Source organism: Bos javanicus, chromosome 12 (assembly GCF_032452875.1).
Source record: "Bos javanicus breed banteng chromosome 12, ARS-OSU_banteng_1.0, whole genome shotgun sequence".
Classification (NCBI taxonomy): domain Eukaryota; kingdom Metazoa; phylum Chordata; class Mammalia; order Artiodactyla; family Bovidae; genus Bos; species Bos javanicus.
In genome coordinates this window covers 48244729-48260251 of record NC_083879.1, presented here as the reverse complement: position 1 = coordinate 48260251, position 15523 = coordinate 48244729, and the positions used below count along the sequence as shown (strand labels likewise).

General features: G+C 40.1%; 1 long non-coding RNA gene across 1 annotated transcript in view; it reads right to left on the bottom strand.

The window, feature by feature from the left end:
• The window catches only part of LOC133258468 (uncharacterized), a 76234-nt gene extending 64354 nt beyond the window's left edge, over window positions 1–11880 (bottom strand). The window contains exon 1 of the long non-coding RNA XR_009740035.1: window positions 11657–11880. This is a non-coding gene — a long non-coding RNA (uncharacterized LOC133258468). The remainder of the gene's footprint in view (window positions 1–11656) is intronic.
• Between the last annotated feature and the right edge of the window lie 3643 nt (window positions 11881–15523).

The following is a 15523-nucleotide window of genomic DNA, read 5'->3' as shown; positions in this document are numbered from 1 at the left end:
TGCTGAGAACATGATGGAATGCACTGTGGACCCCACAGTGTGGTGGGGTAAACAATCTCTGGAGTGTATAATTATAAAAGCAAAGATATATGCTATAAGAAAACCCTCAGTTCGCACCTCCATATAATAAGGGATTTGACTAGATAATTATGTGTCTCTTCCATCTCCAAAACTATGTTTCTGAGTGATAAAATACACTTTGCCAATTTGCACTTTACAATTTGGCAAAGGTCATCAAACACAGAACACTGCCTATTTCCAACATTCAGCACATCTGATATCCCTGAAGGGCTGGCTATTACCTAGGCATGCACTCGTATGTACACTTGTCCCCACAAGCCTGCAGACCTAACCACACACACTCATGCCTGGGAGTGGCACAAAGCACTCAGGGAGATGTGGACATAAGAACATTATCTTGGGAAATTATCATGGGATTAAGACTATGCACTGAAGTCAATATGCAGATAACTGCATCTAGCATTTGCCCCGTTTATAACAATAATAAAATACTGTCTTTTAGGGACTAAATTATTTATCTTTTTCTGTCCAGTGGTTGATTTACCTTTAACTCTATGAAAGAAAGAAATTTTCATGTTTGAAACATACAAACAGTGAGTTCTTATGATTTAAAAAAAAAAAATCTCAAATAACTCAAAGCTGTTTAAATGCTAAAACTACACGTCTCCCCCTTATTCTGTTTTGAGTCACTCATCTCAGATGTATTAGTCACATTCCTTAAGGCTGAAACTCATTTTATTAATTTCAGAAGACTTCTCTTTATGTAAGAGTATCTGGAGTTCTACAAGAGCATTAGAACAAGATCAGTCTGTTCCTAACGTGACAAATTATACGGTTTCTATGTGAACATTGCCCTTCTTCATTCAGAGTCAGAGAGCATGAGAGTCAAGATGACTCATGATTTCCTGACACTGGTAGAACTAGTTTACTTCTACAGACCCCTTAAATTCCATCAGAGATGAACTCGATCCTTCCCAAGTGCAAGCAACTTTTGGAAGATCACATTCTAGATAAGTGATGCATCATTAATAACACATAATCTCAGTATAAGTTTAGCAATAGAATTGTATCAGTCAAAATCAGAAAAAGAGCTGAGAAGGCCATTTTGCTAACCCCGACTCATTGGAAAAGACTCTGATGCTGGGAGGGATTGGGGGCAGAAGGAAAAAGGGACGACAGAGGATGAGATGGCTGGATGGTATCACCGACTCGATGGACGTGAGTTTGAGTGAACTCTGGGAGTTGGTGATGGACAGGGAGGCCTGGCGTGCTGCGATTCATGGGTTGCAAAGAGTCAGACACGACTGAGTGACTGAACTGAACTGAATGTTGTCCCTAGACAAGTCAATATTTACACTTTCTTCTGCAGATGTTTATACATGAAAGCAGCTTGGTACTGTTCATTTTGGTGAAGAGCATCAACATCTTGATGTTACAAGTACATGTGTAGAGACCAATTGACTTCAAATCACAAAGGAAGTCACAGATAGATATCCCAATGGCATACCAATGCTCAAACCTCCTATAGAGCTCAGGAAGCCTGGCTGCATTTCTGTACTTGACTGAAGCCACTTTCTTCAGCACTCTCAAATTCTAAACCATCCTATATGTTCTTCTACTTTAAAGAGGCCCTAGATGTCCAAACATAGTCCAGCATATCTCGATATTTGCGTATGTATAAGTAGAATGAGTACATAAGGTGATAGGAAGAAAATAGACTTTGCAGGCCAACAGAATCGCATCGGGACTTCTATTGTCTATGTCGATGTCCTAACTTTCCTCCACCCAAATTTCTTCATCTGGTTAAAAAAAAAAGATAATGAAGTCTATTTCACAGGGATTTAAGAAGATTAAACAAGATAATACACTTAACATGTTATTCCACAAGTGTTAATTGCCATCCTCTTCCCTTCTTAAAAACAAATGGTGTTTTCTTCCTCAAAGAAAATTGAATAAGAATATATTTAACAATTTCCCCAGAAATTGGGATTAACGTATACACACACTACTATATATAAAATAGATAGCCGACAAGGACCAACTTTATAGCACAGGAAAGTATGCTCAATATATGTAATAAACTATATGGGAAAATAATCTGAAAAAGAATGCACACACATATATATTTATAACTGAAGAATGCTCAAACTACCTCACAATTGCACTCATCTCACACGCTAGTAAAGTGATGCTCAAAATTCTCCAAGCCAGGCTTCAGCAATACATGAACTGTGAACTTCCAGATGTTCAAGCTGGTTTTAGAAAAGGCAGAGGAACCAGAGATCAAATTGCCAACATCCGCAGGATCATCGAAAAAGCAAGACAGTTCCAGAAAAACATCTGTTTTTGCTTTAGTGACTATGCCAAAGCCTTTAGAAGTGTCGATCACAATAAACTGTGGAAAATTCTGAAAGAGATGGGAATACCAGAACACCTGACCTGCCTCTTGAGAAACCTATATGCAGGTCAGGAAGCAACAGTTAGAACTGGACATGGAACAACAGACTGGTTCCAAATAGGAAAAGGAGTACATCAAGGCTGTATATTGTCACCCTGCTTATTTAACGTATGCAGAGTACATCATGAGAAACGCTGGGCTAGAAGAAGCACAAGCTGGAATCAAGATTGCTGGGAGAAATATCAATAACCTCAGATATGCAGATGACACCACCCTTATAGCAGAAAGTGAAGAAGAACTAAAGAAACTCTTGATGAAAGTGAAAGAGGAGAGTGAAAAAGTGGGCTTAAAGCTCACCATTCAGAAAACTAAGATCATGGCATCTGGTCCCATCACTTCATGGCAAATAGATGGGGAACAGTGGAAACAGTGGCTGACTTTATTTTTCTGGGCTCCAAAATCACTGCAGATGTTGATTGCAGCCATGAAATTAAAAGACGCTTACTCCTTGGAAGGAAAGTTATGACCAGCCTAGACAGCATATTAAAAAGCAGAGACATTACTTTGCCAACAAAGGTCTGTCTAGTCAAGGCTATGGTTTTTCCAGTGGTCATATATGGATGTGAAAGTTGGACTGTGAAGAAAGCTGAGTGCCGAAGAATTGATGCTTTTGAACTGTGGGGTTGGAGAAGACTCTTGAGAGTTCCTTGGACTGCAAGGAGATCCAACCAGTCCCTCCTAAAGGAGATCAGTCCTGGGTGTTCATTGGAAGGACTGATGTTGAAGCTGAAACTCCAATACTTTGGCCACCTCATGCAAAGGGCTGACTCATTGGAAAAGACCCTGATGCTAGGAAAGATTGAGGGCAGGAGGAGAAGGGGATGACAGAGGATGAGATGGTTGGATGGCACCACCGACTCAGTGGACATGGGTTTGGGTGGACTCTGGGAGTTGGTGATGGACAGGGAGGCCTGGTGTGCTGTGGTTCATGGGGTAGCAAAGAGTCGGACATGGCTGAGTGACTGAACTGAACTGAACTGAACTGAATCACTTTTCTGTACACCTGAAACTAACACAGCATTGTAAATCAGCTATACTACTATTATTTTTAAAGTTAGGATAAAAAAGCAGTTTTCCCTGAAAATCAAAAGGAAAAGATAATTTTCCAAAGAAAATAATCAGCTAAGTACTAATGGAAGACTCTAGATCGAAGATCACCTGTTAGTATCAGTTCAGTTCAGTTCAGTCTGACTCTTTGTGACCCCATCATTGACTGCAGCACACCAGGCTACCCTGTCCATCAGCAACTTCTGAAGCCTGCTCAAACTCATGTCCATCAAGTCAGTAATGCCATCCAACCATCTCATCCTCTGTCCTCCCCTTCTCCTGCCTTCAATCTTTCCCAGCATTAGGGTCTTTTCCAAGGAGTCAGTTCTTTGCATCAGGTGGCCAAGTATTGGAGTTTCAGCTTCATCATTAGTCCTTCCAATGAATATTCAGGACTAATTTCCTTTAGGATTCACTGGTTTGATCTCCTTGCAGTCCAAGGGACTCTCAAGAGTCTTCTCCAACACCACAGTTCAAAAGCATCAATTCTTTGGTGCTCAGTTTTCTTTATAGTCCAACTCTCACATCCATACATGACCACTGGAAAAACCATAGCTTTAACTAGAAGGACCTTTGTTGGCAAAGTAATGTTTCTGCTTTTTAATATGCTGTTAGGGTGGTCATAGCTTTTCTTCCAAGGAGCAATGGTCTTTTAATTTCATGGCTGCAATCACCATCTTCAGTTATTTTGGAGCCCAAGAAAATAAATCTGTTAGTGTTTCCATTGTTTCCCCATCTATTTGCCATGAAGTGATGATATGGTGGTTACCAAACTAAATTCTTCTAGCTAAGCTCGGAATTCATTCTGTAGCAAATACCCCCAACAGTGCTTCTCTTGGACACAATCTGGATTTTGTTGCAAGTTCACTGCTTCTGGCAGTTGAGGCTAAAGGGACAAGTGATGGTGACAGGATGAGCTTTCTCTGACAGTCACCTCTAGCAATGGCATCCTTCCCAGCCTCTTAGGCTTAGGCAGGATGGAGGCAAAGCATGGGGCTTAGCAGCAGTGAGAACAGTTTTATGTTCTTCAAATGCTTCCTGAAAAGAGAGAGAGTATAAACAAATAAACAAACTGAAGAGCTGGGAAGCATCCACAGATACTAGGGAAAGTGAAAAGACTGGGTTTTAAAGTCAGATATGCTCTCCACCGGGGCTTCCCTCGTAGCTCAGTCAGTAAAGAATCTGCCTGCAATGCAGGAGACCCAGGTTCAACCCTTGGGTTGGAAAGATCCCCTGGAGAAGGAAATGGCAACCCACTCCAGTATTCTTTTCTGGAGAATCCCATGGACAGAGGAGCCTTATGGGCTACAGTCCATGGGATCACAAGAGTCAGACATGACTTAGCAACTAAACCACCACCATGCTTTCCACCACTTCTTAGCTCTGTGCTCTCCAGTGAGATTTTAAAGCTCCCAGAGCCTCAGTTTCCTCACAGTCATGGGGAGCAATAATATCTGATGGTTCTTCTGAGGATGAAAAATACAGTGTATATAAAAACAACTTGACAACAAGGTTTCCAGAACCTGGAGTATCAGTTTCTTCCAATGTGAAGAGATACACTGACCTCAAAGGAGGATTTATTCAGTTTTCTCAGACAAGTAAGTCAGACTGAGAAAGACAAACAAATATCATAAGGTATCATTATATGTAGAATCTTAAAAAAATGATACAAATGGACTTTTTTACCAAAGCTGAAGCAGATTCACAGACAGAGAAAACAAATCCTGGTTACCAAAGAGGGAAGGGAGGAAGAGAGTCTGGGATTAACAGATACACAGTACTGTAAATATAGTAGATAACCAACAAGGATCTACGGGACAGCACAGGGAACTATGTACAATATCTTGTAATAACCTATAATCAAAAAGAATTTGAAAAGAAGATACATATATATATATATATATATATATATACATACACATATATGCACACATATCTGAATTACTTGCTGTACACCTGAAACTAATACAACTTTGTAAATCAACTATGTTTCAATTTAAATTTTTGTCATATTTGAAAAAGTGCAAGGGGAAGACTGGAGCTTCCCTGATGGATCAGGGAATCAGTAAAGAATCTGATCAGTAAAGAACCTGCCTGCCAATGCAATAGAATCAGGTTCAGTCCCTGGATCAGGAAGATCCCCTGGAGAAGGGAATGGCAACCCACTTCAGGTTTCTTTCCTGGAGGATTCAATGGACAGGTAACCCTGGCAGGCTACAGTCCATGGAGTTGCAGAGAGTCTGACATGACTAAGACTTTCACTTTCAAGGGGAAGATAGAAATTTAAAGGTTACAAACAGCTTTGCTGCAGGCTGAGCTTTTGTCTCTGGAGAGGCATCTGGGTTGCCGGCTAGTGCTGCTTGTTGACTGACTTTCCTTCTAACTCCCATTATTACAGCAAGCGGGCCATTCCTGGCCCATCCTCCTGGAGGATGCAGAGAACTTCCAGAAGCAGAAGGCAGCTTTATTGTTGTACAAGGAGTGGGAACCTCCAGGTCATGAAGCTTTGTGTTGAACCTCTATCTCTTAGGTGTTGTGTTCACCCTGCTCTCCATCAACCTGGGGCACTTACTTGAAAGCCCATACCCTGGAGCCCCTGAACCACCAGTGATCAACTAGAGCCAACACAGAGTTCCCTTGGGCCTTGCAGACCATCCATCCAGAAGGGTGTGATAAAATCTCCCTCCACTGGCTATAACCTTGGAACACTGTCCTAAATACTTCCAGCTGTACCAGTTCCTGGTATAGGCAGGCTCAGCATCAGTGTTATCAGATCAGAGAACTACCTGTTACTAGGCGCTTGAAGGGCCTCTCCATCTGGATACTTCTTGCTCTGGAAAAGCCTGTTTAATATTCAGATGTGAGGAGCTTGCCTGTGGCTGTGGAATGGAATGACCTCACTCTTCTCCCCAGTCTGCCGTATACTTTGCTATGCTTGGCAGCCTGGCTCCATCTTCTCTTAGACGAAGCCTTGTGCTGCAACTTCAGCTCTTGGGAGATGGTGTTATTTTCAACCTGCTTTCTGAGCATCTGCCAAGAATTCCTTTGGACTTGGGTGTCTTATGGTCAGTTTATTTGGGGTTCAGCTTCTTTTCCATGAGAGCTCCTCTGTGTATGGGTAAGAGTTGAGGAGGTGTGTAGGTTGGCTGTAGAAAGAGGGAAGGGAGAGTATTCTGTGTCCTGTTCTCTTGTTTTACATTTTTAAGTGCTTCCTTCAACATAGCCTCTGTGTGTGTGTGTGTGTGTGTGTGTCTGTGTCTGTGTCTGTGCGTGTGTGTCTGTGTGTATTGGTCTGAGGAGGGCAATGAGACAATAGAGCCTGCTCAGAACATGAGCATTTTGGCCATGTGGCTTAAATTAACTTTTCTAATGAAATATAGTTCAATGTATATTTCCAAAATATATATATATATATATATATTAAAAAACAAAGATTACAAATAGCAAAATAATTAAAGTACCAGTAGTAGTAGTAATAAATTGAAAGACTGGGCAAGGAGTTAAGTCACCAGCCTAATACTGATTCAGATTTAGAAAGTGTAGGAAATATATTTTCACTAATGCCATGAAGAAAGAGGAAATGAGACTTGAGGAAAGGCAAAGAACTTCGTACTTTAATAAACCGATTTAGATTTCATAGTGAGTGATCCAGAACAAACTACAGAAAACTGGAAGATTCATGTATTCAGTCAGCCTTTTAATACCAGCAAAGCACCTAGTTAAAAAATCTTTAATAACATTTAGAGTGGATTTTTTTTCTGATAATAAGTAGGAAAAAAACCTCACCTTTGAAAATTTAAATATAGAAGAGTATAAACAAGAAAATAAAAAACATCAAATGCATCTAGAGATATAGGCTTCATTGGTCCATTTATTTATTTACTCAACAAATAAGCCAGAGAGCATTCTAGGTAATGGAGTTCCAACAGTGAGCAAAAACAAAAAGCTGCATTTCTCAGAGGGCTTCTATTCTATTGGAGAAAGAGAGGGTGGACAAGCAAAATATAAATAAAGCATTGAGAGGTTAGCGATAATCTAAAAAATTGTCTAAGGAGGTAGGGAGAGGAGATATTGGGGTAAGGCTGGGGAATCTTTTAACATAGTGGTCACAAGGGGAAATGACAGGTAGGCAAAGCCCTAAGGAAGTGATGGTAGCAGCCACATGCAGCATTCTCACTGGAGGTCAGAGGAGGTGGAAAGACCCAGTGGAAAGGGAGGGTGTTTGGTGAGGATTGAGAACACAAGGAGTTAGTGTGACTGAAACTGAAAGTTTGAGAAGAGTAGTAGAGAATGAATTCAGAGAGAGCAGAAATGCCAATCAGGAAGGCCTTTACAGACCAGTGCATAGATCTGGTTTTTATCTGGAGGCTTTGGGCAGAGTGACAAGGTTGGACATATTTTAAAGGCTCACTCTGGCTGTTGTATGACGAAAAGAGCATGGAGTGCCGAAGGGCTGGTACAAGGACCACAGTGAAGAGATCTCTGCAGTGATCCCATCAGAGAGCCTGAGCCAGAAGAAGCTGGTGATGGTGGAAAGTGGCCAGATTGCAGATACCTTGAAAGGAGGGGTGAGTGGATTTACCATTGGATTGATTATAAAAGAAAAAGAGAAGCTGAAGAAAGATCCCAGGTATTTGACCTGAATAATTGCAGGATGGAATTTCCTTTCATTGAGGCGAGGGAGACTAGAAGAGGAGCAGATTCAGGGATTCATGTCTGAGAATAAAAACATTTGGAGATAGGTCAAATTTGAGATGTCTGAAAGATATCACTGATAGCTGTAATCTGTGTGCATGCTAAGTCGCTTCAGTTGTGTCTGACTCTTTGAGCCCCTGTGTACTTAGACCACCAGGCTCCTCTGTCCATGGGATTCTCCAGGCAAGAATATTGGAGTGAGTTGCCATGACCTCCTCCAGGGGATCTTCCCTACCCAGGAATCCAGCCCACGTCTCTTGTGTCTCCTGCATTGGCAGACAGATTCTTTACCACTAATGCCACCTGGGAAGCCCTGTGTGTAATGATATATATGTTAATGAGATAGATCATACACACTATTCAGTTTTATAATATCATAGGAGTACTTTTCCTAACCTCCCGTGCTCTTTGAGAATATTATTTTTAAACTTCATTAGGAGGAAGGAATTTTCATTCATCTATTTTCACACATCAGTTTCACACGTACAATTTCACAATTATATGTAATGCTTTAAAAAAAGTCTCTGTCAATCTCATTGATTATCTCTATAAAAGACGTACCCAATTATAGGGTCAAAGAGTGTGAAAATTTTTTAATCCTTGACACTTATAGTATTACATTCCCCAAAAGTTATGCCGATTTTCAGTCTCACGCTTAAGTCTAAGCTTGCCTATTTGACAGTGTGTGTGTGCTAAATCACTTCAGTTGTGTCTGACTCTTTGTGACCCTATGGACCAGAGCCCACTGGCTCCTCTGTCCATGGGATTCTCCAGGCAAGAATACTGGAGTGCCATGCTTTCCTCCAGGGGATCTCCTTGACCCAGGGATCAAACCTGGGTCTCTTATATCTCCTGCATTGGCAGGTGAGTTCTTTACCACTACTGCCACCTGGGAAGCCCCTGTTTGACCACATAGGAGAGTATTATTTTCAAGTTTTTCTATCCTATAGTAAAAATCATCTCTCAGTGTTTAGCTTACATTTATCTGATGCTTAGTAAATATGAATATTTCTTCATAAGTTTATTGGCCTTTTGAATTTTTCTTTTGTAAATTATACATTCATATTCTTTGAATTGATCATTTTTAAAGTGATCGTTTTACACTGAGATCATGATAACTAATGATAATAGTGGCTAGCACAAATTGTATGAGCCAGGTAGTGGGCTGAGCAACGGATGTGCATTAATCTTCACCCCCATATCATTAATACTCTGTTTACAGATGAGAAGATTTAGAATTTATGTTTAGGATTTAAGCTTGAAGTTACAGAACTAGTCAGTGCTTGAGACGAAATTACAACCCCATCCCTACTGATTCCAGAGCCCACCAAAAGTAATCGTATTCAGTAATTTGAGGAGAGAACAAGCTCAGAGGCCATAGAAAAATGTGAAAGGCAAGATCAGAATTTACTCCAGTAAGAGTTTACTAGGGGAAATAAACACAGTGTGGAAATGTTATTTTAGCAATTCAACTACTCTACTTAATTGAATATCTGTTAGGGGCAAAGGTTCCCAGAAGAGGCTGGGGAAATGTGAAGGAGTGCTTGACAAGCTCATATCAAGAATGGGAACACTAAGCCTGTCACCTCAAATAGGGCTGACCCATTTTCAGATGAAAACTTCTGGTTTTGAATTTACCTGATTTATATTTAAACTTTAATTTCCACATTTCAAGAAGAAACATTGAAAGGAAAATACTTGGGGCTTGAAAAGATGTTTCTGGAGAATAATTTATTTTCCTTATAGTAGATGTCTTCAAGAAAGAAATAGTGCTGAGAACTAAACTTAATATTTTTCTAAATGTCATGAAATATTTTTAGAAAGGACAAGGAGGTCTCCTCTCTCTTTTTGCACAATCAGCCTTTATCCTCTTTGGCTGTACCATCCAAGGCAGGTTTGTATTCCCCCAAAATGCATAGTGAACCATGGTCTTGCCCAGGGCAGCTTCGGCTTCATTAGGCTGACTCTTGCATTTCAGGATCAAAGTTTCACTCTAAGTAAGTGGTTGTGCCCGTGGCAGTGAATCAGGGACAGCTCCTCAATAAAGAAGAATAGACCAAAGGATTAGGTGAGGATCCCTGCAGGTTGTACAAGGTCTTTGCCAAAGCCCTGGGGAGATTCCATTGTCTCCAGGCCATGGGCAATGAGAGGGAGCCAAGACAAGTCGATCCCAGAGAGAAGCCAAACCAGAAAACTACAACTCTGCAAACTCACCCGGCTTATAAAATTAACTAATATATTATTAACAGATCATCAAAGACCTTTAGGAGACATGGATATAGGCCTTAAAAGTTGGAAGTAATATGGATAAAGCAGGCCTCAAGTAAATCAGACATTTGATTATAGCCCTGAAGTCATGTCAGGAGTGTCACTCAGAGATCCCACTCTGCTTGGGAAGAAAATGTACACGGATGGTGTCATGAATCAAAGCCTACTGGGCTTGTGCCTCCTCCAATTTTCAAAAGAATATACATGTTTAAGAGGCAGCTGGATCTCAGTAAAGCTATTAAGGGTGGTGAAAAGGCAACCAAGAACTCCCTTATTCAATCATAAATGTATGGAAAAATTAAATAATAATCACTACTATAAAAATAGTTACCACTTGATAAACCTCACTATGTACCAGGCATCATGCTAAACGTTTCACATGGGTTATCTTCTTTAACACTCATTCATAGGGCTTTGAGGTAAATACTATTCTTATCTGCATTTCACAGGATAGACTTCAGAATGTGCCCCAAATGACAGACTAGTAAATGGTAGAGTTGAGGTGCAAACCCAGATCTGTCTGCTGGCAAAAAAGCAAGTGCTTCATCACTACACTGACTTTCTCCTCTGAATTAGGCAAGAATAGTTTTGCTATAATAACATTTTATAGGTAAACTACAGTGTATGCTATAGATACTTTGATATATATGTTTCCTCACTCCTGTCCTGCTTTATTTTCTTAGTCCTATTTTCTCTTGGCCTCAGTTTTCTTATGTTTTAATCTAATTGCTTTTATTCAATAGTTTTTTAAAATCCTAAAGAGAGAGCACAAACAAATAAAGGAAACAAACAACACACATAGATGTATGCATATATATGAGGGCTTTAAAGTTTAAAGATTTAACAAACTAAAAAAAACTAATAAAACAAGAACAAATATGTTCATTGTCAAGTATAAAGCTAGCTCAGCGGCAAAATGCCTTGAGTATGTAATAATATATTCCATGTTTCAGTATTGAGCAAAGATAGGAAGTAAGACATATAACATACCTAAAATTGTATTACCAATAAATTGTATTACCACAATAGAATTGATTCCTCCATTTCGAAATTCCGAAGGCATTAAATAGAGCAATCTCTATGAAAGCGCTTCGGTCAGGAAAAGTGATTAAGACCTTTACTATACATCTATTCACATCCACCCCCGAGAGCAGAGTGCTCACTCACCATGATTAGTTAGCGGGTCAGCCTGAATCACAAGAAAGAATTCACCTGACTGAATCACCAATTTTATTTCCCGCAGCACCTGGTTTTCCTTGGACCACTGCCATTCACAAACCTCCTCAGCCAAGGTCTGTTTTGCTTATGAACCCTGATAAGGACACGTCCAGAGGTAGTGTGGTTGTGAGATTCAGTACAGCACCAGTCTAGGAAATCCACTATTATCTGAAACCAACACATGAATGTCTATAGTTTTATGATGTATGGCAACAGACGTTTCCGGTCATCTAGACAGGACCATTCTATTGAATCACCGTAAAGCATGCAGGAAATTGCTAATATATGTCTAAGTAAATACTGGGGCTGTTCTATTTCAAAATGATTGAGGTAAAAAGTGTTTGATAGATGTGCCCCTAATCTTGTGAGTCATCTATCACACCACTGTTCTGGCAAAAAAAGGATCCTCTACTGGCTAGACAGACAGAGAGCCTCTCAGAGCCTCCTTTTCCCAGGTCTTGACCCAGTCTCCTCACAGCCACTCTATATGACTAGAGAAGGAGCACTCATCTGTAAGAGCTTGAGAAGAATAGTCACTTGAAGGACTTCTCTGGTGGTCCAGTGGCTAAGACTCTGTGCTCCCAATGCAGGGGCCCAAGATTCGAACCCTGACTGGGGAACTAGAGCCCACATACCACAGTAACAAAGATCAAAGATCCTGTGTGTTGCAACCAAGACCTGGCATGGCCGGAATAAAAAGAATAGTCAGTTGAATTAAATTTTTATGGTATCTATTTTCACTTTTTAATTTATTTTTTACTAACGTATAGTTGATTGAAATGTTTCAGGTATACTGCAAAGTGATTCAGTTATATGTATTATATATGTATATATTATATATGCTGCATGCATGCTACATTGCTTCAGTCGTGTCTGACTCTTGCAACCCCATGGACCATAGCCAACCAGGCTCCTCTGTCCATGGGATTCTCCAGACAAGACTATTGCAGTAGGTAGCCAGCCATGTTCTCCTCCAGGGGATCTTCTTGACCCAGGGATCAAATCCACAGCTCCTGCATCTTCTGCATTGGCAGCCGGGTTCTTTACCACTGTCACCACCTAGGAAGCCCATAGTTGTATATACATATCTATGTATATATACATAGTAGGTTATTACAAGATATTGAATATAGTTCCCTGTGCTATACTGTTGGTCTTTGTTGCTTATCTATTTTATATATAGTAGTGTGTATCTGTTCATCCTAATCTCCTAATTTATTCCTTCCCTCACTTTCCCCTTTGGTAACCATAAAGTTTGTCTTCTATATCTGTAGGTCTATTCTGTTTCATAAATAAGTTCATTTGTATCACTTAAGATCGACATATAAATGATATCATATGATACTTGTCTTTCGGTGTCTGACTTATGTGAATGATAATATTTTTAAATCATATTTTTGTTTCAGTTTGAGGAAGGCAATTAATGAGAGAAGGGGGCTGCTGCTGCTGCTGCTGCTAAGTTGCTTCAGTCGTGTCCAACTCTGTGCGACCCCATAGATGGCAGCCCACCAGGCTCCCCCGTCCCTGGGATTCTCCAGGCAAGAACACTGGAGTGGGTTGCCATTTCCTTCTCCAGTGCATGAAAGTGAAAATTGAAAGTGAAGTCGCTCAGTCGTGTCCAACTCTGAGCGACCCCATAGACTGCAGCCTACCGGGCTCCTCCATCCATGGGATTTTCCAGGCAAAAGTACTGGAGTGGGGTGCCATTGCCTTCTCCGGAAAGAAGAGGGAGAAACTGCTAAAACCGCTACATGTTGACACTTACCTTAGTGAATACATCACGAGATCTATAGATTTAAATCACTAATATCAGCATGCCAACAGGTCAGCTGTCTCTCTTGAGTAGATTTACATGAATTAACTGTTTCATAGATCATTTACAATGAAAAATGTAACTGTTGGGAAAATTGGACTGATCAATACACTTTCTTCCATAGTTAATCCCTGGTGGGAAGGTGAGTCCTCTGAAGGTGCTAGTGGTCATGGATGGAGTCAGATGATGAGGACTGAGTCCAGCAGCAGGAGAGGCTCAGCCAAGAGAGGAGAGTGTTGCCAAGTCTCCCCTGATCATTTTGGCTTCTGTGACTTGGCCTTGTTGAAACTTCTATAGCTGATGAACTTCTATAGCTTCTATTGAAAGTTGAAACTTTCTATAGAAGTTGAAACTTCTATAGCTTCTATTCACAGAGGCTTTCTCCAAGAAGGGAAAGAAAGCCAGTGTTTCACATTTCCACAATCTGAGTTACAAAGTTACAACCCCACTCCAGTCGGCATTTTCTGGTATTTCTCAGTTTTACCTTGATCGAAACCTCACCTACTCCCAAACTCTCTGTTCACCATATACAGGTGTATAATCATATCTATGGGATGAGAATTTTCCAGTTTTAATGTTAAGAAAAGTTAACTTTAAAAATAAAATAAATAAAATAAAATAAATTTTATTTATAAAATTTTGAGGACTTTCTCAGTATCACCCGTCATTAACATTAGCTTTTATTTTCAATCTGAAATACCATCAGAAAACTGTCCCAGAATAACTGACTGCATTGTCTATCTCTGACAAATTTACACAAAATATTGTATTTATTAAAACATGAATTATTGTTTACATACATATACATACACAAGGGTCACAAACTACCACACATGGAAAATGATGATTATGTCCTTTGCTACTCAAATTGGCTAGTCGTTAAGTCTAAAAAAAAAAAAAATGAGTGTCTGACCAGGACCCTCCAAGGTGTTCACAAGATTTTGGCTATGACATTGTAACTCTGCTTCAAAGCAGATTTTCAAAATTTTCACTCAGTAATAGAAACTGCATTGCTAAATGGGCCATGTCTGATTGTGTCTGCTTCTCTTCCTGCTTTGTGGATGAATCTTCTTTTTGCAATCATGGCATTTAAGAACTTGACGAGACCTAAAGAAATTCCAGTTAAGCCTTTGCTTCAACCCAACACCACATCAGATTACCCAGGGCTTATCTCTTCAATTCTTAAAGATTTTCTGAAGCAAAGACCCACAATTTCCTTCCCTAGTAAGTTCTAGAGTTTAATCAAGAAGTTCTTTCTTGTGTGTAAACACAAACTTCTTGCAGCAACTTAAACCCATTTCTATTTCTGATCTCTACTGAAATAGAGAACAAATACTTGATTCTTTAATAAATAACATTCCATAGATTTGAAAACACTTAAGTCATCCCTAATTGCTTTGCCCCTCCCCCAGATTAAATTCCCTGCAGTCCTTTAATTTTTCTTTATCTCTTCTATTTCCAAAGATTTTAACTATATTTGTTTTTCCTTGGTACTTAACAAATTTTGTAAATCCCATGTAAAATATAGAGACCCAATCATATTTTGCTGTTGTTCAGTCACTAACTTGTGTCTGATTCTTTTCAACCTCATGAACTGCACACACCAGGCTTCCCTGTCCTTCACTATCTGCTGGAGTTGGCTCAAATTCATGTCCATTGAGTTGGTGATGCCATTCACCCAGCTCATCCTCTGTCATCCCCTTCTCCTCCCACTCTCAATCTTACCCAGCGTCAGGGTCATTTCCAGTGACTCATTTCTTTGCATTAGGTGGCCAAAGTATTGGAGATTCAGCTTCAGCTTCAGCATCAGTCCTTCCAGTGAGTATTCAGGGTTGATTTCCTTTAAGATTGACTGGTTTGATCTCCTCACTGTCAAAGGGGCTCTGAGACACCACAGTTCGAGAGCATCAATTCTTTGGTGCTCAGACTTTTTTATGATTCAACTCTCACATCTGTACATGACTACTGGAAAAACCATAAACTTGACTATACAGAACTTTGTT